This window comes from Anomaloglossus baeobatrachus, chromosome 2 (assembly GCF_048569485.1).
Source record: "Anomaloglossus baeobatrachus isolate aAnoBae1 chromosome 2, aAnoBae1.hap1, whole genome shotgun sequence".
Lineage (NCBI taxonomy): Eukaryota > Metazoa > Chordata > Amphibia > Anura > Aromobatidae > Anomaloglossus > Anomaloglossus baeobatrachus.
Window position 1 is genome coordinate 86,171,102 of NC_134354.1, and position 26,874 is coordinate 86,197,975.

The 26,874-nt window shown below is 47.0% G+C and overlaps 1 protein-coding gene across 5 annotated transcripts in view; it reads right to left on the reverse strand.

The window, feature by feature from the left end:
- Positions 1–26,874, reverse strand: part of LOC142290977 (NACHT, LRR and PYD domains-containing protein 12-like) — a 1,131,354-nt gene that overhangs the window by 997,745 nt on the left and 106,735 nt on the right. The window lies entirely within an intron of this gene.

The window sequence follows — 26,874 nt, forward strand, 5'->3', positions numbered from 1 at the left end:
GAGGAATCCCTAGCTGCATTGAACACTTCTAACTGTTTCTCCACTCTAGATCTTACCAGTGGGTATTGGCAGGTCTCCGTTGCAGAAGAAGATCGGGAGAAGACCGCCTTTGCGACCCCCATGGGTCTATGGGAATTCAACAGTATGCCATTTGGACTCTAACATGCCTGGGACATTCCAGAGACTGATGGAGTGCTGCCTAGGGCACCTCAACTTTGAAACCGTGTTGCTTTACCTCGATGATGTCATAGTGTACTCCAAAACCTATGAAAAGCACCTAAAGCACCTGGCTGAGTTATTCGAGGCATTGTCAAAGTATGGGATGAAGCTGAAGCCATGCAAGTGTCACCTGTTGAAGCCCAAAGTTCAATACCTTGGACACGTGGTTAGTGCAGAAGGTGTGGCACCGGAACCAGACAAGATAACTGCTGTCCAGAATTGGCCAAGACCAAACATCATCAAAGAGGTATGTCAGTTCCTGGGCCTTGTGAGATATTACAGAAGGTTTATCCAAGGCTACACGAAAATAGCAGCACCCATGCAAAACCTCCTGGTGGGCCATAAGAACAAGGGCAGGAGCTCCGGTCCTCCATTTAAATGGGGTGAGGAAGAGGAGAACTCCTTCAACCAAATGAAGAGGGCCCTGACAGGTGAAGAAATCTTGGCCTACCCTGACTGCAATCGTGCTGTACACCGATGCCAGCAACGTGGTACTGTCGCAGTTACAGAAGGGCAAGGAACGAGTGATTGCCTATGTGAGCAGGAAGCTTCATCCTACGGAAAGGAACCCAGATAACTACAGCTCATTCAAGCTGGAGTTCCTGGCCTTAGTCTGGGCAGTAACAGAACGGTTCAAGCACTACCTTGCAGCTGCCAAGTTCACAGTATTCACGGACAAAAATCCCCTGACTCATCTGGATACTGCCAAACTGTATGCATTGGAGCAGCGCTGGGTGGCTCAACTGGCAAATTACTACTTTATTATCAAGTATCGAGGTGGTCGTAAAAATGGTAACGCAGATGCCTTGACCAGGATGCCTCACCTACAAGATGATGGAAAAGATGAAGATGACCTTGAGGAAATTGAGCTACCAGCCTTCCCTTGCCTGAGAGCGTCTCAATGTCAGCAAGCCCATTACAGATGGTCAGAAGAGGTTCTGAATCCCTTACCACACTGTCAATGGAAGGAGAACCAGGACAGTAATCTGGCTGTTGCCTTGGTGAAGAAGCTGACCACGCAACCAGAATCTCATACAGGACCAGATGCATCCCCAGAAGCACATCACTTGTGGAAAGAGAGAGGTTGGCTATTCATCCATCAATATAAGCTGTGTAGGTGCTTCATCAACCCAAAGACTCAAGAATTGCTACAACAGATAGTAGTGGCAAAGAGAGATGTCCCTATGGTATTAGAGGCATGCCATAACAGAACAGGACACTTCGGATAGAAAAAGCTTGAAATGCTACTGCGTGAAAGATTCTATTGGGTTGGAATGAGAAAAACCATTGAAAACTGGTGCAGAAATTGTTGTCCTTGCAGTCTAAGAAAAAGAGAACATGGTAGTCAAAAGGCAACGTTGCAGCCAATCATCACCAAGCAGCCCTTGGAACTTGTAGCCATAGACAATGTCAAATTGACACCCAGCAGAAGTGGCTATACCTATGCCTTGACCATGGTGAATCACTACTCAAAATTTCCCGTAGTCGTTCCAGTAAAGGACTTGACAGCGCAGACAGGTGCAAGAACATTGCAGGCATACTTTTGTAGACCACATGGTTACCCTGAACAAGTATTGACAGATCAAGGTACTGCTTTTGAAGCAAAAATCTTCCAAGAATTCTGTAACTTATACGGTTGCAAGAAGATCCATACTACACCCTATCATCCACAAACCAATCGCATGTGTGAAAGGATGAACTAAATAGTGATTGAATTGCTAAAAACCTTACCATTGGAAGAGAGGAATCTATGGTCAGAAAAAATACCTGATCTAGTGGATATCTACAACAATATCCCAGTGAGCTCTACAAATTGTACTCCAGCATATCTCATGAGAGCGAGACCAGGAAGATTACCAATTGATCAAGAAATGGGAATTGAGCTTCCAGAAACCAATTCACCAGATGCTGATTGGGACTCTACTCGCCAAGAACAATACAGAAAAGTACAAGAATGTGTAGAGAAGAGTTTGAACCAAAGTAGAGAAAAACAAGAAAGAGAGTACAACAAGAATGCTCCAGCAGAATCTTTAATTCCTGGAGAAGTCGTTATGAAAAAGAAAAGCAGAACCTATAAACTAGATGATCAATGGGAAGCTGCACCTTAAGCCCGCTTTACACGCTACAACAAATCTAACGATGTGTCGGCGGGGTCACGTCGTATGTGACGCACATCCGGCATCGTTAGTGTTGGTGTAGCGTCTGACAGCTACGTGCGATTGAACGTTAAACCGTTCATCGCATGCACATCGTTCATTTCCATAAAATTGCACGTCGGGTTGTTCAATGTTCCCGAAGCAGCACACATCGCAGTGTGTGACACCCCGGGACCATTGAACAGATCTTACCTGCCTCCTGCGGCTTCCGCAGGCTATGCGGAAGGAAGGAGGTGGGCGGGATGTTTACGTCCCGCTCATCTCCGCCCCTCCGCTTCTATTGGCCGGCTGCCGCGTGACGTCGCTGTGACGCCGAACGTCCCTCTCACTTCAGGAAGTGGATGTTCGCCGCCCACATCGACGTCGTATGGAAGGGTAAGTACGTGTGACAGCAACTAATCGTTTGTGCGACACGGTCAACAAATTAAACGTGTCGCACATACGATGGGGGCGGGTCACATCGCATATGATATATGCGAAATTGCAAGGTGTAAAGCAGGTTTTACACTGTATTATCTTCGAATTTTGATAACAAAAAACTTGTGTAATCAGCAAAGACAAAGGAAGGACAACAGCGACAGTCTCAAGAGACAACCCAAAGACAACCTCAACTACCTGCACAAAAGAAAATGATTCATACTGTACTCAGAGATTTTCCAGAAGATTGGCCTCAGTATAATGGAGCCATAGTAGTACCAGTAATCACTTTTCCACAACTGGCAGAAAAACCAGGAAGACAAGAAGAAAATGTTCCAGTTCCAGAGGAAACTGCAAATGGTGAATCTGCCAATGCTATGGTAACACCTAGTAATCCCAGACACCCACCTAGTGTACCTAGCACACGTAGACACACTCGCAACACAAGCATTAGTGGGATACCTGTACTGCGTTGATCCAGTCACAGCAACATAGGTCAACCCCCATCCAGGTATGGAGAATGGGTGTAGAAAAAGAGTAATTGCATGAAAAATGTCTTAATGTAAATACAGGTAAAATATATCTTTGTACCGTGTTAGCCAGTAGAGATAAAAAAAAGTTTGTTTAAAAGAACTGAGAGTCCTCAGTAGTTCATACCTTTTAATGGCTAACTGAAAAGATGGTAATAATAGCAAGCTTTCGAGACTACTTAGGTCTCTTCATCAGGCAAGGTATAACACAAAATCTGAAGAGTTACATATTTATACACAACAGGACATAGAATAGTGCAGTAAAAAAAAAAAAAAAACACAAGTTATGTGAAGCAGAACTATCACTATGGCAAGGGGGCAAACTGTTGTGGCCATAAATATTGCTGCAGTTCAGTGTGAAAGTTTTATTGCCCTCTGATTGGGGTAGAAATTGCTGATATTGAAAGGAAATTTCAAGTCCCAAAGAGACAGAAGAGTCTGGGAGTACAAACTTATGATGACCTTTGACACATTCAGAGTAGGAATGAATGTGTCTCATGGATTCATGTCTTTTTACATCAGTTAAGAGATGTGCTCCTCAGACCATCCGGGGCATCACAGCCCGGACCAGACACCCCAATCAAGTGGCAATAAAACTTTCACACTGAACTGTAGCAATATTTATGGCCACAACAGTTTGCCCCCTTGCCATAGTAATAGTTCTGCTTCACATAACTTGTTTTTTTTTTACTGCACTATTCTATGTCCTGTTGTGTATAAATATGTGACCCTTCAGATTTTGTGTTATACCATGCCTGATGAAGAGACCTGAGTAGTCTCGAAAGCTTGCTATTATTACCATCTTTTCAGTTAGCCATTAAAAGGTATCAACTATTGAGGACTCTCAGTTCTTTTAAACAAACTTTTTTTAATGTAAATAGTTGCTAATGTGATAAATTTGATGACCCCACAGAGACTTTACTGTATGAACTTTTGGGTCATTGTTCCAGGTTAAAAGTTTACAAAAAATTGACTCACAGTCACAGGACTGAGTGTGACAAAAACTTTGTATATAGTGGCACCAGTGTACCTGCAGCCCTCTTCCCCACACAGACTGCTCCAAGGAGAGGGGAAAGGTGCAGGGAGGGTTTGTGGCAGAGCAGGCCAAAACCCCCGTCACCACCGGGACCACTGGCGCACTCTACAGGAACTTGTCACCTTGTAAAGGACACCAAAGACTTTGGGCAGGTTGCCACTGGACAGTGGTACCAGAGACTCTGGGTGGTGGGTGGCAAGGAAGGTTAATTTGGTAATGTACATGTGTTATTGTTTGGTTTCCTTGAAACGTTTAAAGAATAAGTGCCTCCCAAAAAGGGAAGAATGTTGATGCATAAATGTTTATATGTTTAAAAATAACTTGTCATTTTTGCAGCCCGCAGATGTGCTGGGGTAAACCAAGGAGGAATGTAGCACCCCTGCGGTAACAGGTGCCACAAAGTGTAACCAGTGGAAACCCAAACCTCAGAATATCCATTCCAGTCAACACACCAGCACCATCAAGACAGACACACCCCAACACCAGACTGGGAGACTGCCTAGCAACAGATGACAGGGATGTGCACTCATTGGTTAATGGGGCATCCAATCTGTAGGGAGAAACCCAGCAGGGGGAGGGGCCAGTGGTGTAGCGCTGGCAGGAAGTTAGTTCAGTCTGAGGAGAAGTTAAGTGAAGGACTCTGAAGGAGTTAGTTGCAGTAGAGAAAGTGACAGTAAAGAAAGACAGGTGTAAAAAAGACCTGCAGTAACAACGGAAAGCTGTGCAAGGAGGAGGACGAGGAGGTCAGGAACCGGAACTCCAGGACCTGTGGCCCTCCTGTGGAAGTGAGAGACTCCACGAACCGCAGTGTATTCGTGGTAGTACGGAACCAGGCTCACAGACCTCAGCACAAGGTAGGGTGCAGATCCCTAGGACAGTGGGACCCTTGACGGACATTGTAAATTCTGCCAAGTGAGGAGATCTCCAGGGTCTCTCACCACCCAAAATGTCTGAAGTATCAGCAGCAAGGAGGTCACCGGGGTAGAACCTCTTAAATTAGTCTAAGCTGCCTGCAATAGGACCAAGACGAAACAGAGGGCCTTACCAAGTTGCTCCACACCACAGGAGCCCAACACAGACAAGTGTGCACGGTGGATATCAAAACCCAGGTCATAACTGGCACGGAGAACAAGGGGAGCAGGAACGCCTGTAGCCAGCACCAGCAGGTCCAGGTTGAAGCCGACAAGTAAAGACAGGTTGAAACCTACAGCATTGGTGTGGACTGTTTATTCCCGTTCCCACTTGCACACACTGTCTATCCTACCAATCACCACCATCATCACCTGCCAGGGCCTAGCCCTGCTTGCAGAGGGCCCAAGTCATCAGAGCTGCACATTCCATCATCCCCATCAGTACTCTGCAGCAGTGGCCCCCAAATCTGGCCGCAAACCGCAAGTGGCGTAGTCACTACAAAATCCCTTCTTTTTATTTTATTCCCCTTTTTATTTTCGGACTGACCCCCAGGGTTCAGGACAGAACACCGACCACGATTATCCCCCTGGGTGTCGCACACACCCGGGACCGAGTACCCCAAGCTCTGGGGCGTCAGTTATATTACATATACCCATCATCATTTGATCATGTAGCATGCCCTTATCAGTGCTCTTCTTTGTGTGTTTTTAACTTTTTATGTGTGTTTTTCACCTTTTTGCTCAAAATAAAATAAGTAATGCATAATTTGACATTCTGTCCTCCTGTTTGTATATTTCTATCATGGAGTTTTGTGTTTGCAGTAGAGTAACCTAACTTTGGCACTCATCTGCTATTATGACTATCATGGTGAAATGGAGACACTCCTTCATAGCCCTCCAAATATTATATTGGCTGCCACATAGCCCTCTAAATAGTAAAATGGGCCCCACATTGCTTTTCATAGTCTAATGCATCCACATAGTATAAAATACCCCCTATAGTCTTCCATATAGTACAATGCACCCCATAGTCCTCCATATGTTTTAATGCACACCGATAGTACTCCATATACTGTAGTATAATGCACCTCCATAGTCCTCCATATAGTATAATACACCCCCATATTCCTAAATATACTGTAATGCATCCCATAGTCCTGCATATATTATAATGTACCTCCATATTTTATAATGCACCACCATAGTCTTCCATCTAGTATAGTATCATCGTTTTTAAGGTTGAAGGGAGACTCTAAGGCGGGCTTTGCACGTTGCGACATCGCAAGCCGATGCTGCGATGTCGCACGCGATAGTCCCCGTCCCCGTCGCAGGTACGATATTGTGTGATAGCTGGCGTAGCGAAAATTATCGCTACGCCAGCTTCACATGCACTCACCTGCCCTGCGACCGTCGCTCTGGCCGGCGACCCGCCTCCTTCCTAAGGGGGCGGGTCGTGCGGCGTCATAGCGACGTCACACGGCAGGCGGCCAATAGCGGCGGAGGGGCGGAGATGAGCAGGATGTAAACATCCCGCCCACCTCCGTCCTTCCGCATAGCCGCCGGCGGCAGGTAAGGAGATGTTCTTCGTTCCTGCGGCTTCATACACAGCGATGTGTGCTGCCGCAGGAACGACAAACAACATCGTACCTGTCGCAGCACCGGCATTATGGAAATGTCGGTGAATGCAACGATGATACGATAACGACGTTTTTGCGCTCGTTCATCGTATCATCTAGCATTTACACAGTACGATGTCGAAAGTGACGCCGGATGTGCGTCACTTTCGATTTGACCCCACCGACATCGCACGTGCGATGTCGCAACGTGCAAAGCCACCCTAAGTCCATCTAGTTCAACCCGTAGCCTAACATGTTGATCCAGAGAAAGGCAAAATAAACCCAATGTGGCAAACAAGCTCCAATGGGGAAAAAAATTCCTTCCTGACTCCACATACGGCAATCAGACTAGTTCCCTGGATCAATACCCTGTCATAAAATCTAATATACATAACTGGTAATATTACATTTTTCAAGAAAGGCATCCAGGCTCTGCTTAAATGTTAGTAGTGAATCACTTATTATAACATCATGCGGCAGAGACTGCTCGTACAGTAAAGAATCCTCGTCTGTGATTATGATTAAACCTTCTTTCCTCAAGACGTAGCGGATGCCCCCTTGTTCCAATCGCAGGCCTAGGTGTAAAAAGATCTTTGGAAAGGTCTCTGTACTGTCCCATCATATATTTATACATTGTGATTAGATCCCCCCTAAGCCTTCGTTTTTCCAAACTAAATAACCCCAAATTTAATAACCTGTCTTGGTATTGCAGCCCACCCATTCCTCTAATAATCTTGGTCGCTCTTCTCTGCACCCTCTCCAGTTCAGCTATGTCCTTCTTATATATCGGTAACCAGAATGGTACACCGTATTCTAAAGCACGCTTTGCACGTTGCGACATCGCAAGCCGATGCTGCGATGTCGCACGCGACAGTCCCCGCCCCCGTCGCAGGTACGATATCGTGTGATAGCTGGCGTAGCGAAAACTATCGCTACGCCAGCTTCACATGCACTCACCTGCCCTGCGACCGTCGCTGTGACCGGCGACCCGCCTCCTTCCTAAGAGGGCGGGTCGTGCGGCATCATAGCGACGTCACACGGCAGGCGGCCAATAGCGGCGGAGGGGCGGAGATGAGCAGGATGTAAACATCCCGCCCACCTCCTTCCTTCCATAGCCGCCGGCGGCAGGTAAGGAGATGTTCTTCGTTCCTGCGGCTTCATACACAGCGATGTGTGCTGCCGCAGGAACGACAAATAACATCGTACCTGTCGCAGCACCGGCATTATGGAAATGTCGGTGAATGCAACGATGATACGATAACGACGTTTTTGCGCTCGTTCATCGTATCATCTAGCATTTACACAGTACGATGTCGAAAGTGACGCCGGATGTGCGTCACTTTCGATTTGACCCCACCGACATCGCACGTGCGATGTCGCAACGTGCAAAGCCACCCTAAGTCCATCTAGTTCAACCCGTAGCCTAACATGTTGATCCAGAGAAAGGCAAAATAAACCCAATGTGGCAAACAAGCTCCAATGGGGAAAAAAATTCCTTCCTGACTCCACATACGGCAATCAGACTAGTTCCCTGGATCAATACCCTGTCATAAAATCTAATATACATAACTGGTAATATTACATTTTTCAAGAAAGGCATCCAGGCTCTGCTTAAATGTTAGTAGTGAATCACTTATTATAACATCATGCGGCAGAGAGTTCCATAGTCTCACTGCTCGTACAGTAAAGAATCCTCGTCTGTGATTATGATTAAACCTTCTTTCCTCAAGACGTAGCGGATGCCCCCTTGTTCCAATCGCAGGCCTAGGTGTAAAAAGATCTTTGGAAAGGTCTCTGTACTGTCCCATCATATATTTATACATTGTGATTAGATCCCCCCTAAGCCTTCGTTTTTCCAAACTAAATAACCCCAAATTTAATAACCTGTCTTGGTATTGCAGCCCACCCATTCCTCTAATAATCTTGGTCGCTCTTCTCTGCACCCTCTCCAGTTCAGCTATGTCCTTCTTATATATCGGTAACCAGAATGGTACACCGTATTCTAAAGCACGCTTTGCACGTTGCGACATCGCAAGCCGATGCTGCGATGTCGCACGCGACAGTCCCCGCCCCCGTCGCAGGTACGATATCGTGTGATAGCTGGCGTAGCGAAAACTATCGCTACGCCAGCTTCACATGCACTCACCTGCCCTGCGACCGTCGCTGTGACCGGCGACCCGCCTCCTTCCTAAGAGGGCGGGTCGTGCGGCATCATAGCGACGTCACACGGCAGGCGGCCAATAGCGGCGGAGGGGCGGAGATGAGCAGGATGTAAACATCCCGCCCACCTCCTTCCTTCCATAGCCGCCGGCGGCAGGTAAGGTGATTTTCCTCGCTCCTGCAGCTTTACACACAGCGATGTGTGCTGCCGCAGGAGCGAGGAACAACATCGTACCTGTCGCGGCACCGGCATTATGGAAATGTCGGAGCCTGCAACGATGATATGATAACGACGCTTTTGCGCTCGTTCATCGTATCATCTAGGATTTACACACTACGAGATCGCAAGTGACGCCGGATGTGCGTCACTTTCGATTTGACCCCACCGACATCGCACCTGCGATGTTGTAGTGTGCAAAGCCGCCCTAAGTGTGGTCGCACTAGTGACTTGTACAGAGGTAGAACCATATTTTTTTCATGAACATTTCTACCTCTTTTAATACATCCCATTATTTTATTAAATAGCAGCAGTTGCCTGACACTGTCCACTAAAGTGAAGTTTACCATCCACCCATACACCCGTCTTTTTCTGTGTCTGTTTTACCCAGTGTTCTACAATTAAGTACATAATTATACATTTTATTTCCTCTACCCAAGTGCATGACCTTACATTTATCTACATTAAACTTCAATTGCCACTTCTCAGCCCAATCCTCCAATTTACATAAATCTCCCTGTAATATAAAATTATCCTCCTCTGTATTGATTACCCTGCAGAGTTTAGTATCATCTGCAAATATTGAAATTCTACTCCACATGCCCCCAACAAGGTCATTAATAAATATGTTGAAAAGAAGTGGGCCCAATACTGACACCTGTGGTACCCCACTATGAACTGAGACCCAGTTCGAGTACGTGCCATTAATAACCACCCTTTGTTTCCTATCACTGAGCCAGTTTTTAACCCAGTTACACATATTTTCCCCTATCCCCATTATTCTCATTTTATGTACCACCCTTTTGTGTGGCACCGTATCAAAAGCTTTTGAAAAGTCCATATACACAACATCCACTGCATTTCCCTGGTCCAGGCTTGAACTTACCTCTTCATAGAAGCTGATCAAATTAGCTTCTAATATATAAAGCTGAGTGTGTGTGTGTGTGTGTGTGTGTGTGTGTGTGTGTGTGTGTGTGTGTGTCTCCGCTAAAGGAATCCGCACCGTCGCATTTACAATCACGAAATTTTGCACAGACGCCTCATGTGACCCAGGGAGCGTCGTAGACTATAGCGGGCTTTACACGCTGTGACATCGCTAGCATCGGCTAGCAATGTCGAGCACGATAGCACCCGCCCCCGTCGTACGTGCGATATTGTGTGATCGCGGCCGTAGCGAACATTATCGCTACGGCAGCGTCACACGGACTTACCTTCCCTGCCACGTTGCTCTGGCCGGCGAACCGCCTACCTTCTAAGGGGGCGGTTTGTGCAGCGTCACAGCGACGTCACACGGCAGGCGGCCAATAGAAGCGGAGGGGCGGAGATGAGCGGGACGTAACATCCCGCCCACCTCCTTCCTCCCTCATAGCCGGTGGAGGCAGGTAAGGAGATATTCGTCGCTCCTGCGATGTCACACACAGTGATGTGTGCTGCCGCAGGAACGAGGAACAGCATCGCTAATAAGCATTAAATGATTTTTTGTTTCAGGACGACCTCTCCGCGGCAAACGATTTTGACCGCTTTTGCGATCGTTTAAGGTCGCTCATAAGTATCACACACTGCGATCTCGTTAATGAAGCCAGATGTGCGTCACAAACACATTGACCACGATGATAATTCATTAATGATATCGTAGCGTATAAAGCCCGCTTATGTTTTGACAGAAAAATGTAACCACGTGCTTTACAGTTTGTCTCTAAAATCCTGCCGCCATTAAACTGAATGGAGGTGGGAGCTATAGGTTATTAATAGCAACTGTCAGTGGTTGCTATAGGAAGAAAATAAACTGTTAGATGAAGCTTATGTGTGAGGTTATATGATGTCGGTGGAGAGATGGATAGAGGGACAGAAAAAGACAGAGCCAGAGACACAGACAGAGACAGCCCTGGAAAGAGACAGCCCTGGAAAGAGACAGCCCTGGAAAGAGACAGCCCTGGAAAGAGACAGACGGGCAAAGAGACAGACGGGCAAAGAGACAGACGGGCAAAGAGACAGACGGGCAAAGAGACAGACGGGCAAAGAGACAGACGGGGAAAGAGACAGACGGGGAAAGAGACAGACGGGGAAAGAGACAGACGGGCAAAGAGACAGACTTGGAAAGAGACAGACTTGGAAAGAGACAGACCTGGAAAGAGACAGACGGGCAAAGAGACAGACGGGCAAAGAGACAGACCTGGAAAGAGACAGACCTGGAAAGAGACAGACCTGGAAAGAGACAGACCTGGAAAAGAGACAGACCGGGCAAAGAGACAGACCTGGAAAGAGACAGACCTGGAAAGAGACAGACCTGGAAAAGAGACAGACCGGGCAAAGAGACAGACCGGGCAAAGAGACAGACCGGGCAAAGAGACAGACCGGCAAAGAGACAGACCGGGCAAAGAGACAGACCGGCAAAGAGACAGACCGGCAAAGAGACAGACCGGGCAAAGAGACAGACCGGGCAAAGAGACAGACCGGGCAAAGAGACAGACCGGGCAAAGAGACAGACCGGGCAAAGAGACAGACCGGGCAAAGAGACAGACCGGGCAAAGAGACAGACCTGGAAAGAGACAGATGGGCAAAGAGACAGACCTGGAAAGAGACAGACCGGGCAAAGAGACAAACCTGGAAAGAGACAGACCTGGAAAGAGACAGACCTGGAAAGAGACAGACCTGGAAAGAGACAGACCTGGAAAGAGACAGACCGGGCAAAGAGACAGACCGGGCAAAGAGACAGACCGGGCAAAGAGACAGACCGGGCAAAGAGACAGACCGGGCAAAGAGACAGACCGGGCAAAGAGACAGACCGGGCAAAGAGACAGACCGGGCAAAGAGACAGACCTGGAAAGAGACAGATGGGCAAAGAGACAGACCTGGAAAGAGACAGATGGGCAAAAGAGACAGACCTGGAAAGAGACAGACCTGGAAAGAGACAGATGGAGAAAGAGACAGACAGACACACACATAGAGACAGACACAGTGATAGAGAGAGACAGACACAGAGATGGAGACCGATAGACTGATACAAATACAGACAGAGATAGATATAGTCAGACAGAGACATAGACACAGACCGACAAAGAAAGAGACAGACAGAGAGACAGACAGACAGCGACACACAGACAGACACTGGGAGAGAGAGAGAGAGAGAGAGAGACAGTTACTATCCCGGGCAACGCCCGGGTACTACAGCTAGTATATTATAATCCTTCCCCACATAGTCCCCACATAGAATAATTCACCCCCATAGTCCTCCATATACCGTGTTTTTCCAAAAATAAGCTCTAGCAGGGATTTTCAGAGCAAGGCTTAAATATAAGCCCTCCCCCAAAAATAAGCCCTAGTTGCGGTTCAATAATGAAGTGTCCGTGCAGCTAAAAAAGTAATAGATACTGCAGGACACTTCATTATAGACAGCGGGCATCCCCTAACCACACTCCCTATACATCGAGCAGAGGACCTGCAGTGATCGCACCCCCCCACACATCCAATCTCACACACACAAGTCTCAGATCACACACACAATCACCCATCAGATCGCACACACAATCAGATCGCACCCCCACACACATCAGAGCTCACACACAAACATCGGATCACACACACACACTCACCACATCCAGCGACTCCGATCTTTTCTCACTGGAGAATCCTGAGAGGCAGTATACTGGAGCGCAAGGACCTGCTGCAATGCTAGCTTACAGGACCTGCGGACATGTGACTTCCTCCCATGATTCCTTGCGGCTGGAAGCATTCTGTAACGCTGGATGTGGTGTGTGTGTGATCTGCGACCTGTGTGACCTGCGACCTGCTGTGTGTGAGTTTGGCAGCCACAAGCAGGGGAGGACGGCGTGCAGCACCCACCGGAGATCACACGGAGGATCTGGGAGCCACACAGATGTCCGGGTCTGGTAAGTAGGAGTCTCCTGGGAAGTGTGGGGGGGGGAGGAATCTGCTTTTTTGAGGGCGTAAACCCCCAACCATGTTTCTTTAAGAATAAGACCTCCTCCAAAAATAAGCCCTAGTGCTTTTTTTTGGGAGGGAAAAAAAAAAAAAAAAAAGTATAAGACAGTGGCTTATCTTTGGAAAAACATGGTAGTAAAAATGCACCTATATAGACCTCCATATAGTATAATGCACCCTATAGACCTCATATATATTATAATGCACTCCCCATAGACCTCCATATATTGTCATTCACTCCATAGTCCTCCTTATATTATAATGCACACCACATACTCCTCCATATAGTATAATGCACCTCCATAGTCCTCCATATATTATAATGCACCTCCATAGTTATCCATATAGTATTATAGCCCCTCTTTCCTCATTGCCGGTGGACGCAGGTAAGGAGATGTTCTTTGTTCCTGCGGTGTCACACATAGTAATGTATGATGCCGCAAAAACGAGGAACAACATCGCTACTCATCATATTTGGTGTTTAAACGACCTCTCCAACACCAACGATTTTTACCACTTTTGCGATCGTTGAAGGTCGCACGTACGTGTCACACGCTTTGATGTCGCTAATGACGCCGGATGTGCATCACAAACACAGTGACCCCGACGATAAATCGTTAGCGATGTCGCAGCGTGTAAAGCACCCTTTACTCTCCAGCACCAAACTACAGAGTGCATGTCTCTGAACCTAGTCATTTCATGCTGCTACACAACTGCGTGTGGCTCAGCACTTCGTCTCAAGCGCTGAGCACATCAGAGGACATGCGTCTGGACTTGCTCATTTTCCACTGTTGGTACACAACTGCGCATACCTCAAAGCTTAAGCGGGCTTTACACGCTACGATATTGCTAGCGATATCGAGCGCGAAAGCACCCGCCCCCGTCGTTCCTGCGATTGTTTGTGATCGCTGCCGTAGCGAACATTATCGCTACGGCAGCGTCACACGCACTTACCTGGTCGGCAGCGTCGCTGTGACTGCCGAACAATCCCTCCCTCAAGGGGGAGGTGCGTTCGGCGTCACAGCGACGTCACCGCAACGTCACTAAGCGGCCGGATAATCAAAGCGGAGGGGCGGAGATGAGTGGGACGTTACATCCCGCGCACCTCCTTCCTTCCGCATTGCGGCTGGCGGCAGGTAAGGAGACGTTCCTCGCTCCAGCAGTGTCACACACAGCGATGTGTGCTGCCGCAGGAGCAATGGACCACATCGTTAATCAACTATTAACGATTTTTGGTTTTAGGACGACCTCTCCATGGTGAACGATTTTCACCACGTGAGAGGTCGCTTAAGGTCGCACATACCTGTTACATGCTGCGATATCGTTAAAGACGCCGGATGTACGTCACAAACAACGTGACCCCGACGATAATACTTTAACGATATCGAAGCGTGTAAAGCCCCCTTTAGTCTCCAGCACCAAACTCCCCAGATTGCTCGCATATGGACTTCTTTATTAGATGCTAACAGGATGCAATGTTAGCATATATCCATGCCTCAAAAATTTTTAAACATCGTGATCACATTTTGCATGTATCCGGACCTAGTCAATACTAACTATGTTGTCATTTTTATAGCATCCAATGCTCAACCATTCAAGATGCATGTACACGGACTTAATCCTTTTATGAGAGTAAAAAAGCAGATAAATGACCCCATATGTCTAAGTACTTAAAAGGGGCTATCTGGCTTATTTTGACTTTTTTTTGTAATTTCACTATGGGGCTACATTGGGGCAGGTAAGTAGATAGTGACCACTTACCTGCCCTGCTGTCAGCCCCTCTCCCCCTGCTCAGAGTGGTCATGTGACCGCTCCTCCCGCTATTTTGCTGCTTCCGGTCATTTCACATCAACAGCGGCAGGACTATGTTGACATGCAAATCTGAACAGCATGTTGCCTCCCTGCTGGGTGGGTACAGTGCGTGCAGTCCCCGCCCCCCTTCCCCCGCACCTTGTGCTCTCCCCGGAACCTCCCCTGGACCTGCTGTGGGACACGTGAGCTGAGGGGAGGGGCCTGGCGGCAGCTGCCCACAGTGTCACCGTCAGCACCGGGCCCCCTGCTCAGCATCGCACATTCAAATGTATCGGTATCACAGATCACAGATGCCGATACATTTGAAAGTACTGATGAGAGGGAGCGCTGTGCTTCTTCTCATCACTGTCCCGCTGTCTGTGTCTGACAGTTCAGGACAGCGGTGACGTCACTACTGTGCTGATATGGCCAGACCAGACAGCGGACGAACGCGGAGCAGTGGCGGGGACCGAGGAGGGGTGAGAATGTATTCCCTACATGTGTTACCTATGGGGGGGATGGGGTCGGTACAGAGCACCATGCGAGTGTGTGTGGGGGGGAGGGTTGCAGAGCCCAATATGGTGTGTGGGGTGCAGAGTCCTGTGTGGGGTGCAGAGCCCGATGTGGTGTGGGGGGCACAGAGCTCGATGTGGTGGGGGTGCAGAGCCCGATGTGGGGCTCTTACTTCCAATGCTAGAGTGATAACAGGTCAGGTGCTGGGGCAGAATACTGACAGTGAATGTGTGTGCAGGGGCGGGCAGGGGGCGGAGCTGGACACTGAGGCCAGCTGTGACTGGGAGGTTTAGCACAGGAAGAGGTCAGTTTGCTGGAGCTGAATGTAAACAAAGAGCTGCAGAGAAGGAAGGGATAATTCAAGAGGAATAAAAGTTAGAAAACAAAAAATAACAATGTAGGGGTGATTTATATGACAATACAGCACAGATTAGCTTACGAAAATTTTTTGCGTTTATGTCAGACAACTCCTTTAATTTCCAGTGGATGCGCTGAGGCGTGATCATTCTCTACTAGCAGTTTATTAATATCACATATATTTCAATACCGTAATCATTCAACTACTCGAGAACGGAAGCATCAATCGAGGAACTCATAATTCTCTGTAACACGGGAATGTGAACAAGACCATTATTCATAACAAGTAGATATCCATATGCCTGATCTGAACCTATACCTTACAACGTTAGGATTGTCATCGGTATACCATTCAATAAGGCAAACATATACACTAGCAACAAAAAGGATTATAATCCATTGTCTACTATAGAATGAGGCTGGGAACACACTTTGCGTTCTCCTACTTGCAGTTTAGAACGCACGTTTTGGGCTTAATTGATCTGACCAAAGTTGCCTTTTTCAGAAATTTAGCGCTAAAAACGCATGCGTATTTAACGCGTATTTGATGCGTTTTCAGCGCTTTTTACCTGCGTTTCCACCTGCGTTCGGATAGTTGCGTTTTGAACAGAAAGACACTGCTTATTAAAGTTTAAATAGTCAAATTCTTAGAAAAAAAAAATGGGAAAAAAAGAATCATATCTAGATTCATAGGAAAAATCATGAAATTAAATTATATTCATTAATTTATTGCGGTAATATGATATTTTAAGGAAAAATTGCAATAAAGTACTAATTTCCTTAATTTAAAATGTCGGATTATGTGTGTGTGTGTGTGTGTGTAAAGGGACATATGAAATCTTTATTTTGATGTCCAAAAAGCATGCGTTTAGGAAGTCCAAAACGCATGTTTTCTGCACTGAAAAAGCAGGTTAAACGCAGGAATTTGAAGGAATCTTGGTTTTTGCCATTTCTCATTGACTTCAATCTTAGCAAAACGCACTCAAAATGGAAAAAACAATTGACATGTTGCTTCTTTGAACGCATGGTTTTTGCCACAAAATATGCAAATTAAACGCAGCATTTAGAAACGCAAAGTGTGTTCTAGAAATCCCCATTTTCCATTGACTTTGCTGGGAAATCGAAACGCAGGCACTTTGGCATGAAAAAGTGCTTCTCAAAACGCAGCTGAAACGCAGGTGGAAACGCAAAGTGTGTTCCCAGCCTAACACACCTAATCGCTTCAACTTTTAACCAAAATATTTAAAAACTGTCTTAGGCCCTGTGCGCACTTGCCGTTTTTTTCCGCGGATTTCCTGCGGTTTTGCTGCATGTTTCACTGCAGAAAAGGTTCATAACATCTCTGCAGTGATTCACCAGCAAAACCTATGGGAAAAAAAATGCTGTGCGCACTAGGCGGATTTTGACAGCTGCATGTTTTGCTGAGGGATTCCCGCAGCAAAAACAATTGCATGCCACTTCTTTTCCGCAGGTAGCTGCGGCATTTCACTCAATTGACTGCAATGTAATCGTGAAATCCTGCAGGGAATAACGCAGGCAGCAAATTCTGTGCGGTTCATTGCGTGCGTTATTCCCTGCAGTATTTCGCGCTTTACCTGCGGTAATGTACATAGCTGCCTGCGGTTTGCAGGGAACTGATGTCATTATGACAGGAAGAGGAAGCGGAGCAGAGAGTAAACACACACAGATCAGAGACACAGACATAGAACACACACACACACCACAGACACAGAGACACAGACAGACAGATCACACTCACACACAGACACAGAACACACACAGACACATACAGTCATGGCCAAAAGTTTGAGAATGCTACAAATATTAATTTTTACAAAGTCTACTGCTTAAGTTTTTCTAATGGCAATTTACATATACTCCAGAATGTCATAAAGGGTGATCACCTTAACAGCAATTACTTGCAAAGTCAATATTGGCTAAGAAAATGAACTTTAACCCCAAAACACATTTCAACATGATTGCATTCCTGCCTTAAAAGGAGCAGCTAACATTGTTTTAGTGATTGTTCCATTAACACAGGTGTGGGTGTTGATGAGGACAGGGCTGGCGATCAATCAATCATGATTAAGTAAGAATGACACCACTGGACACTTTAAAAGGAGGCTGGTGCTTGGTATCATTGTTTCTCTTCAGTTAACCATGGTTATCTCTAAAGAAACACGTGCAGCCATCATTGCTCTGCACAAAAATGGCCTAATAGGGAAGAGTATCGCAGCTACAAAGATTGCACCTCAGTCAACAATCTATCGCATCATCAAGAACTTCAAGGATAGAGCTTCCATTGTTGCCAAAAAGGCTCCAGGGCGCACAAGAAGGACCAGCAAACGCCAGGACCGTATCTTAAAACTGTTTCAGCTGCGGGATCGGACTACCAGCAGTGCCGAGCTAGCTCAGCAATGGCAGCAGGCTGGTGTGAGTGCTTCTGCACGCACTGTGAGGCGGAGACTGCTTGAGCAAGGCCTGGTTTCAAGGAGGGCAGCAAAGAAGCCACTTCTCTCCAGAAAAAACATCAGGGACCGACTGATATTCTGCAAAAGGTACAGGGAGTGGACTGCTGAGGACTGGGGTAAAGTCATTTTCTCAGATGAATCGACTTTGATTGTTTGGGACATCTGGAAAACAGCTTATTAGGAGAAGAAGAGGTGAGCGCTACCACCAGTCTTGTCTCATGCCAACTGTTAAGCATCCTGAAACGATTCATGTGTGGGGTTGCTTCTCAGCCAAGGGAATCGGCTCACAGTCTTGCCTAAAAACACAGCCATGAATAAAGAATGGTACCAGAATGTCCTCCAAGAGCAACTTCTCCCAACTGTCCAAGAGCAGTTTGGCGCCCAACAATGCCTTTTCCAGCATAATGGAGCACCTTGCCATAAAGCAAAGGTGATCACTAAATGGCTCATGGAACAAAACAGAGATTTGGGGTCCACGGCCTGGAAACTCCCCAGATCTTAATCCCATTGAGAACTTGTGGCCAATCATCAAGAAACGGGTGGACAAACAAAAACCAACAAATTCTGGCAAAATGCAAGCATTGCTTATGCAAGAATGGACAGCTATCAGTCAGGATTTGGTCCAGAAGTTGATTGAGAGCATGCCAGGGAGAATTGCAGAGGTCCTGAAGAAGAAGGGTCGACACTGCAAATATTGACTTGCTGCAATAACTCATTCTAACTGTCAATATAACCTTTTGGTACTCATAATATGATTGCAATTATATTTCTGCATGTGATGTAAACATCAGACAAACAATTAAAAAACAGAGGGCAACAGATCATGTGAAAATATAATTTTTGTGTCATTCTCAAAACTTTTGGCCATGACTGTAGAATACACATAGAAAGCAAACGGACATATAGAAAAAAAAAAAAATACGTGGGCTCCGCCGTATTTTTAGCGTCCAGCCGAGGTAAGCACAAAGCGGCGGCCCGGTATTCTCAGGCTGGGGAGGGCGAGGGGCAGGGTTAATGTCCCTCGCCTCCCTCCCCCCTCCCGCAGCCGAGAATATCAGCCGCAGCTGCCCCGGGACTGTCGCATCCATTATGCGGCAGTCCCGGAGTGTTTCCGGCTCTTCCTGTTGCCGTGATGTGGTGGCGATCAGGGTAATATAAGGAGTTAGTGGTGGCGATCCGCCGCCATTAAGTCCAGGCTTTATCATGGCAGCGTCTATGAGACAGCTGACATGATCAACCCGTAAGTAAAGTGAAAAAACACACACACCGAAAAATCCTTTATTTTAAATAAAACACACCAAAAAATCCTTTATTTTAAATAAAACACAAAAAAGCTCCTGGTTCACCCCTTTATTAACACACCCGAAACACACAGCTCCGGCGTAATCCACGTCATGTGATGCTTGCATCCACCCGCAACTGACACACAGCGCTGAATGCAGCCTCGCAACGAGACAGCAGAGGTAATTACCGGTCATTTCCCACGGCCGGTAATGTGAACACACTCCCGACCGTGAGAAATGCAGTGTGTGCTCACAGGGACTCTATCCCTCTATCTATTCTTCTGTCTATTTATCTATCTGCTTTCTATCTCAGAAGGAAATGATTTTTTTTTTTTTCAATGTGCTTTATTGTATCAAATGCATTAAAGCACATGTACCAATCCGCACGCGGCCAAACTGCGGCAATACCGCGAACAATACCGCGGTAAAACCGTGGCAAACCGCATGCGGTTTTCAAGTGCGGTTTGCCGCGGTCTTTTACCGGGGGTGCGGTAATCTTTCAGACCCTGCGGAATTTTCTTAAGAAAATTCCGTTTTCCAGTGCGCACAGGGCCTTATTCTTTATCAAATCAGCCATCTTCAATATATACAAATTACTAATGGCAGATTTACAGTCATAAGAAAGCTGCAAAAGTAAACCCCTCATTTAAGCCAGTGGGTGCTCGTGAGTTAAGTCTAGAAATCCATATTGATTTTCCTGAACGAGAAGCCTGTCCTCGGGCCCAGAGAGATATTCCTAATTCCCCAGAACACCAGATCTATCGGATTCCTCGCATCGAATGTCCTCCTGTGGTCCACCTTGTTCACCGCAGTACCACCTCCGGCCACGTGCGTTACAGTTTAATCAGGCCCTGGACTCCGCTGACTCCGGTCATCCACCTCTGGCAGAAATATATTATTATTATTATTATTTATTATTATAGCGCCATTTATTCCATGGCGCTTTACAAGTGAAAAAGGGTATACGTACAACAATCATTAAGAGTACAAAACAGACTGGAATAGGAGGAGAGAGGACCCTGCCCGCGAGGGCTCACAGTCTACAGGGAATGGGTTATGGTACAGTAGGTGAGGACAGAGCTGATTGCGCAGTGGTCTATTGGACTGAGGGCTATTGTAGGTTGTAGGCTTGTTGGAAGAGGTGGGTCTTAAGGTTCCTCTTGAAGCTTTATATACAGTGCCTACAAGTAGTATTCAACCCCCTGCAGATTTAGCAGGTTTACACATTCGGAATTAACTTGGCATTGTGACATTTGGACTGTAGATCAGCCTGGAAGTGTGAAATGCACTGCAGCAAAAAAGAATGTTATTTCTTTTTTTTTTTAAATTGAGAAAAGTTTATTCATTTATTATTCAACCCCTCAAACCACCAGAATTCTGTTTGGTTCCCCTAAAGTATTAAGAAGTATTTCAGGCACAAAGAACAATGAGCTTCACATGTTTGGATTAATTATCTCTTTTTCCAGCCTTTTCTGACTAATTAAGACCCTCCCCAAACTTGTGAACAGCACTCATACATGGTCAACATGGGAAAGACAAAAGGAGCATTCCAAGGCCATCAGAGACAAGATCGTGGAGGGTCACAAGGCCGGCAAGGGGTACAAAACCCTTTCCAAGGAGTTGGGCCTACCTGTCTCCACTGTTGGGAGCATCATCCGGAAGTGGAAGGCTTATGGAACTACTGTTAGCCTTCCACGGCCTGGACAGCCTTTGAAAGTTTCCTCCCGTGCCGAGGCCAGGCTTGTCCGAAGAGTCAAGGCTAACCCAAGGACAACAAGGAAGGAGCTCCGGGAAGATCTCATGGCAGTGGGGACATTGGTTTCAGTCAATACCATAAGTAACCGCAATGGTCTCCGTTCCAGACGAGCCCGTAAGGTACCTTTACTTTCAAAGCGTCATGTCAAGGCTCGTCTACAGTTTGCTCATGATCACTTGGAGGACTCTGAGACAGACTGGTTCAAGGTTCTCTGGTCTGATGAGACCAAGATCGAGATCTTTGGTGCCAACCACACACGTGACGTTTGGAGACTGGATGGCACTGCATACGACCCCAAGAATACCATCCCTACAGTCAAGCATGGTGGTGGCAGCATCATGCTGTGGGGCTGTTTCTCAGCCAAGGGGCCTGGCCATCTGGTCCGCATCCATGGGAAGATGGATAGCACGGCCTACATGGAGATTTTGGCCAAGAACCTCCGCTCCTCCATCAAGGATCTTAAGATGGGTCGTCATTTCATCTTCCAACAAGAAAACGACCCAAAGCACACAGCCAAGAAAACCAAGGCCTGGTTCAAGAGGGAAAAAATCAAGGTGTTGCAGTGGCCTAGTCAGTCTCCTGACCTTAACCCAATTGAAAACTTGTGGAAGGAGCTCAAGATTAAAGTCCACATGAGACACCCAAAGAACCTAGATAACTTGGAGAAGATCTGCATGGAGGAGTGGGCCAAGATAACTCCAGAGACCTGTGCCGGCCTGATCGGGTCTTATAAAAGACGATTATTAGCTGTAATTGCAAACAAGGGTTATTCCACAAAATATTAAACCTAGGGGTTGAATAATAATTGACCCACACTTTTATGTCGAAAATTTATTAAAATTTAACTGAGCAACATAACTTGTTGGTTTGTAAGATTTATGCATCTGTTAATAAATCCTGCTCTTGTTTGAAGTTTGCAGGCTCTAATTTATTTGCATCTTATCAAACCTGCTAAATCTGCAGGGGGTTGAATACTACTTGTAGGCACTGTATCAAGACATGTCGCAGATGCGGGAACAACAAAGTCAGATTTTGGCCCATCTACAGCCTGTGAATCTCCGCCTGAACACCCCAGCCACCAATCTGCTTGTATGCGTACCTCGTCTGGCTGCTCCACTTCACTTTGATGGTGACCCCCAAGCAATGCTGGGGTTTCATCAACCAGTGCACCCTGCACTTTGAACTGCTGACCCACCAGTTTTCTTCAGACCGATCCAAGGTGGCGTGCCTGATATCGCACCTTGGTGGGGAAACTCATGTGTGTCAATCCTCTATAGGAAAGAAATTACCTAATTACCGCTGATATTCTGGAATTCCTGAAGATCTACCGAAGAGTCTTTGATAAGTAGGGCAGTGTTGTGTCTGCTGCATCCTCTCTTCTACAGCTGCGCTAATGTGACATCCTGGACTATCGGGACGTCACAGGGTATTGTGCAATCTGCCCTTCTGCACAGTACCCAACTCCTCCTTGGTTACGGGTCTTTAACAAACGGTGTTGCCAAGAACAGCAGGTAAAGTAAAATCCTAGGAACACTTTGCACCACACCCATCAGACACACCTGTGGTCGGCCTGAGTGGAATAGGGCCCCCAACTTGGGGATTGGTTAAGGGGGGTCAGGAGCAGTTGAGTGTGTGGTGAAGTAGCGTTGGAGGTGGAAGTATGAGGAGGTTAGGAGCAGGGCTCCTTGAGACTACTAGGTGGCAGACGTTGGTCTGGGCCTGGTAGGAGCTGGAACCCCGGTCGCAGGGGATCGTGACAAGGGGCACGGCATTGCCAAGGAGGGCAAACGGTGGCATTGTGCCATCTCCAGGCAGGGGCCAGGGCATGGCGGAGTACGAGGACCCTAGAGCAGGGAGTAGCTTCAGGCGCCCTGTCAATTCACCTGACGAGGAAGGAGCCTTCAAGATCCGTTCTCCACCCGCTAGTTCTACACTACTGGGATCCAAACAGAGTAAAGACACAGTGTCAGGAAAAGGTCACAGATCAACAGGCAGCACCTTTAAAACAGGACCCAAAACATGCTCCCCCAGCAGCAGCGGTGCTCAGAACTTTGGTTTACAAGTTGTCAGTGTCAGCGTTATTGGACTGAGTGAGTACGCAGTGACCCTTACCTCCCCAATGGCACTCCCCCACCATCATCACCGAGTCCCGGGGCATTCCCCCCTACCCACGGAGGGGTTAAACACCTGGCTGCCCATTCTATCGCCACCGGGCACTCCCATCAGCAGCAATGGTACTTCCTCTTACTATGCACCGTGGGTGGCGTCACGAACTATAGACATTGTCCCCTGTACATACCCCCCAATATGGGTCAATATGCAGTTCAATTCTGTACCCTCTCTTCTGAACTCAGATGGAATAATCAGGCTCTGGTGTCCCCCTTTTGGGAAGGTTTATCCGGGAAGATCAAAGGTGAACTGGCTGGTCGTGACATTCCCATTTCTTTGGATGATCTTATCTTTTTAACCCCATGGGTCGATCGCAGGATTCAGGAACGATCCAAGGAAGTCTCCCGTGAAAGGAGGTCTACGCGTTTGGCTCTGGCCTTCTAAAAACTGTTAGCCCCTCAAGCTTAAGCTTCCACCCTGGCTCCCGAGCCCATGTAAGTGGATGACATCAAAATAGGGGAACAGCGACAAGAACATCGCCAAGCTTTGGGGTTGTGCTTCTACTGTGGAGGAGCTAAGCACTTCATCCAGGCCTATCCCCTAAGACCCGAGCCTTCTTACCTTGGCTTGGTAGGAGGGGTCTCTTTCATGGAAACAGTTCCTCTCTTCATTGGCCTTGTCTGTGTCCATTTTGTATGGAGGAGAACTGTTCTCTGAAACGGCTCATCTGGACTCTGGTTCTGTGGGAAGTTTCATTCAATGAGCTGTGGTGGAGCATTTCCAGATTCCTATCCGACGCCTTCGGAGTCCGCTGACAGTGCTGTGTGTGGATGGAATGCTCCTGTCCGAACCCATATGTTTAATCTCTGAGCCTATGGAACTGCATGTGGGAGAGGCACATTCGGAGAAGAGCTCCTTCGTCGTTCTTTCCAATTTGCCTTGTCCTTTTCTTCTAGGTCTGCCTTGGATCTGTGCCCATGAATCTGTTCTGGACTGGAAATCTGGTGAGGTACTCTATTGGGGGCTGAGATGTCACGAGAAGAGTTTGGTGAAAACCCATCCATCCAAGCATGCCGAGGTACCATCCTGCGATTCGATCCTGTCTCCTGCCTGTCTACCAACTACCAGTGACTTCATGAAGGGGGGATAGCAATTTCTAAGTATTCTGGAACCCTCTGTGATGTATGTTCAGGTCACCGGATCCGAGTCTAAGAAGAAAACTATCAAACAAAGACCAGCCAACCTATCCCTTCCACCAGCGTTTCTCTCCCACTAGGGGAGGTGTCTGATCAATGTAATATTTTAGTTAGTGTTTGCCCTAGCCAGCTGGTTTTCAGGTTACCTTGACCACTGTGCTTCTGTTACAGTGTATTATGTTCCTTTTTGTCCCCTGGCCTCTGCGGCTTACTGTGCCTGTCCAACCTGGTTGTGCCTCCAGCCTCAGCTAATTTTGTGGCTCCTGCTATACCAGAGACTGTGCCTGTCCAACCCAGCCGTGCCTCGAGTCTCAGCTATCCCTAAGGTCCCTGCTATACCAGAGACTATCTGCTCCTGTATCTGCTCTTGCCCAGAGGGTCAGTTGCCACAGTCTGGTCACTTCCCTGGGAGTAACACCTGGCGTCCGCCTCATGGTGGGTGCTTAGTCAAGCCTTTCCCACTAAAGGGTAAGCCTGGGGTCCTCCTGTGGTCCAGTGGGTCCACCTTTGCTCACCGCAGTACCACCTCCAGTGGTGAGTGTTATACCAAGTTTTATCTATTATTGACTACGGATGCTTGATTCCAACTCATTTTCTTCAGTCTTTTGCCTGGTATCCGGTAGAGGACTTCTGTGCACGGCACCCTTAGTTTTCCAAACGCCCGAGCTGGTCTATGTGTTTTTCCTTTCTATTGAGACTAAGGACATGGATTTCTGGAACCAAACGAAACTTATTTGGTTCAGATGATGTCAAGTGTGTGTGGCAGCAACCAGGTGAAGACTACAAAGAAAAAGGTGTCCTCCCTACAGTCAATAATGGTGGTGGGAGTGTCATGGTTTGGGGCTACATGAGTGCTGCTGGCTGTGGGGAGCTACAGTTCATTGTGGGAGCCATGAATGCGAATATGTACTGTAACATACTGAAGCAAGCATGATCCCCTCGCTTTGTAGTTCAACATGATAATGACCCCAAACAGACCTCCAAGACGACCACTGCCTTGCTAAAGAAACGGAGGGTAAAGATGCTGGACTGTCCAAGCGTCTCAAGACCTAACCCTTATTGAGCATCTGTGGAGCTTCTTCAAACATAAGGTGAAGGAGCAGAAAGAGAATAAATATGACATTTTTATAAGTATTTCTCATTATATTATAGTAGTTTTATATGAACAAAAAAACTGACTTTTTCTAAACCTCTATAATGCAGGGACATAGAGATACACAGCTATATACGAATGTATCTCTTTGTAGCTTTATAATCTGCTTCTTGGTTCCCTGCCTGCAATACAGGTCAAGATTATCAAATCCTCCTATGTCTCTCGCTTGGGCTACGGCTCATTGGTAGAGCTGCTGCCTACAGACAAGAAAGTTACGAGACTGAGACTTGAGGAAACGATTAATTTAATTTACGCCCCTGAAGAGGAGGAGCTACAGCGCAGCGACGACAGGTGAGAGGAAGTTGGGACAAAAGCACTGACTGCTGAGATAGCGGGCCTGAGTTGCCTAGTTAAGTTAAAAAAAAAAAATCAAACTTCAGGCCACGTAACCATACTGCGGGTGAAATATTTAGGCAAATTAGATGTCTCCCATTAGGGCTCATTGAGAAGAGTATATATGGTCTGCTTCCAGTCTGTTTGCACCATTGCCCGAACTTTGAGACCACACGGACTCATTATAGCCAGTGTACACATGGGAATTTTTTCCACATGAACCGATGGTCTATGTGGAAAAGATTGAAGCATGCACTATTCGGGTTCATAACACCTGCCCACAATGTGGATAAACACACGGAGCTGAATACGGAGCCCGTCACATCCTCTATTTGTGAACTATTTTTCAATATGGCTGTCTGAACACGCTGCAGAAAAACATCTGTAGTTATTTCACGTTAACCACAACCAAAACAGACCACAGTTTCTACAAAGTAAGGCTATGTGCCCACGCTGCGGAAAATTCACGGAATTTGCCGCAATTTTTTCGCGGAAATTCCATGGATTTATCAAAAATCCGTAGTACAGCGAGTCCCCAGCCATTTCTATGGCATTTTGGGAGTGCTTTGCCCATGCTGCATTTTTTTCCGCAGAGGAAATAATGCAGATTTCCCTGCAGAAAAATCTGCAGCATGTGAATTATTCTTGCGGATTTTTCCGCAGGATCCCATACTTCCTGCCTTGATAGCAGACACTGGAGTCACTTCC